The sequence below is a fragment of the Penaeus vannamei genome, chromosome 25 (genome assembly GCF_042767895.1).
Source record: "Penaeus vannamei isolate JL-2024 chromosome 25, ASM4276789v1, whole genome shotgun sequence".
NCBI lineage: Eukaryota > Metazoa > Arthropoda > Malacostraca > Decapoda > Penaeidae > Penaeus > Penaeus vannamei.
In genome coordinates this window covers 34,826,034-34,828,533 of record NC_091573.1, presented here as the reverse complement: position 1 = coordinate 34,828,533, position 2,500 = coordinate 34,826,034, and the positions used below count along the sequence as shown (strand labels likewise).

At 41.7% G+C, this 2,500-nt stretch overlaps 1 protein-coding gene across 2 annotated transcripts in view; it reads right to left on the bottom strand.

The window, feature by feature from the left end:
- Positions 1-2,372, bottom strand: part of LOC113803687 (calcineurin subunit B type 2) — a 90,874-nt gene extending 88,502 nt beyond the window's left edge. Inside the window, exon 1 of one of the 2 annotated variants that reach the window (XM_070139531.1) lies at positions 2,119-2,372. The gene's annotated coding sequence lies outside the window, so the exon portion shown is untranslated. The remainder of the gene's footprint in view (positions 1-2,118) is intronic. The other variant, XM_070139529.1, reaches the window with a different exon arrangement.
- Between the last annotated feature and the right edge of the window lie 128 nt (positions 2,373-2,500).

Genomic DNA, 2,500 nt, shown 5'->3' with positions numbered 1-2,500 from the left:
CAGATTCTGCAGGATATAGATGCTAATTAGGAAAAAATTGTTATAGATGGACCAGTGGCAGAATTCAGCGAAAAATGCTCACCCTAAAAAAGAGATGATTACAAGGGCAAACCAGCGTTAGGTCTTAGGTCTTTTGCAGCATAATTCACTCTCACTCGATATTTTTCATTATCTTTGTTTAATTTCGTGTGTTTAGATTACTTGGATAATATCTCTGTCTTGTATGTAATCTTGAAGTATGTGGGCGTCACCTGTATAAAAATGTTCTTGTTTTGTTTTGTTTTCCTCAGTGTTTCTGTCCGTTTCTCTGTTTTGTTATTTTATTGTCTGTGTTTATGTTTTCTTTGTGTTTTTCCTTTCCCTCTCTGTCTGTCTCTGTCTCTGTCTCTCTCTGTCTCTGTCTCTGTCTCTGTCTCTGTCTGTCTCTGTCTGTCTGTCTGTCTGTCTGTCTCTCTCTCTCTCTCTCTCTCTCTCTCTCTCTCTCCCAATTTATCTATTTTTTCATCTCTTTATCTGCCTGTTTGCCTGTCTCATGTCCTCCTCGTTTATGCTCAGCACCTACAAGTGTGAAATGAAAATAACGTGAATACAATTTTGTTTGTATAATACTATTTTTACACACACACACACACGCACACACACACACACACACACACACACACACACACACACACACACACACACACACACACACACACACACACACGCACATACACATAAACATATTCTTGCTTACGACGCTACCAGGAAGTCAAATGTTTTAGTTTGTTATGACATTAGAGGTGGATATTCATGGGGTTTTCTGAGGCCTTGGTGCATCCAGGGTTAGATGTGTGTTTCTGGGTGTTGTGAGTGCCTGCATATGCACACGGAAACGGACGGTTATGGTGAGTGTATATTTGGCGCGTGAATTTGATCTTCGGTTTTTATATCTTCTTTATTTTCTGTTTCCCATGACCTTCTCTGTCTTTCTTGCTTTCTCTCTCTCTCTCTCTCTCTCTCTCTCTCTCTCTCTCTCTCTCTCTCTCTCTCTCTCTCTCTCTCTCTCTCTCTCTCTCTCTCTCTCTCTCTCTCTCTCTCTCTCTCTCTCTCTCTCTCTCTCTTCTCTCTCTCTCTCTCTCTCTCTCTCTCTCTTTCTCTCCCTCTCTCTCTATCTCTCTCTGTCTGTCTATCTCTCCCTCTCTCTCTTCCTCTTTCTCTCTCTATCTGTCTATCTATCTTTCTCTCCCCCCTCATTCTTATAACCACTAGTTCGAGCGATATTTCCTCGCTTCACAAACAGCTTCGCATGAAAAAGAAGAATAATCACTCCATTTTTGGCAAAAGTACAACAGCTGATTCATAAAATCATCCTCTCTCTCTCTCTCTTTCTATTACTTTCCCTCTCTCTGTCTATGTCTGTCTTTGTTGCATGTCTGACCTTGTCTATTTGTCTGTCTCTTTCCCTTTCTGTCTGTCCCTTTCCGTTCCTCAAGAAGAGAACAAAAAGTATATTGGTTATTGCAGAAGAGCGATAGTAGTCTGTCTGTCTCTCTCTCTCTCTTTCTATCTATCTTTCTCTCTGCCTTCCTCCCTCATTCTTATAACCACTAGTTCGAGCGACATTTCCTCGCTTCACAAACAGTTTCGCATGAAAAGAACAATCCCTCTCCAATTTTGGCAGAAGTACAACAGCTGATTCATAAAATCATCCTTATAAAAAAATGACTTGATGCACTTCTTTCTTTCTCTATGAATGTGACGAATTTATCCTTTTTTTCGTCGTCCTGAGAGCTAATAACTCCCCGCGTCTTGTGGCTCGACAGTCTTCGTCCTTTACGAAATGTAAATCAGGATTGAAATCACTTTAATTACAGCCCAGTTTAGTTATGCTTTTCTTTGGTATTAATTGCATTCAAGTTTCGATACTTTATAAAAAAAATCGCGGGCATGCGAATATAACATAATTGAAAAGTTATTAAAAAATACTTGATAATAACCGTATTATTTAACTAAACAGATTATATATCCAGAATTAAGCAAGGAATCAAACATAATTCCAACAGATAGAACGCCCGGGACCAAAAATATACCCTACGTGATTATGAACGTAATGAAAGCCACAAGCGCTGCCGTTACCTTACTGCAGCCGACCCCCTTTACAGCATATCGTGGCTGAAGATCCTTCCGCCGAGGTAAGCTCTCTCCGAGTCTCTCCTCGTTTGTCTTTGTCTCTCTTTCTCTCAATCTTCGTACCTTGGCACGGTCGTAGATCTGGGCGCGGAAGCACACACACACACACAGGACGACCACCCTCACTCTTCTAGCGCACCTTGCCAACTACCCACCAACCTTTCCCCATACCCTCGCTCGTCACGGTGGTAAGTCGCACTAATATGCCCTTCTTGCTGTCATGCCTCTATAACCCCGTTGAGACAGAGTTCGATCGTCCTGTGGAATCCGATCCTCCTTTTTTTCCGACCCGACGATGCTCGCTTGTTTTTTTTTTCCCAGGTCCTGT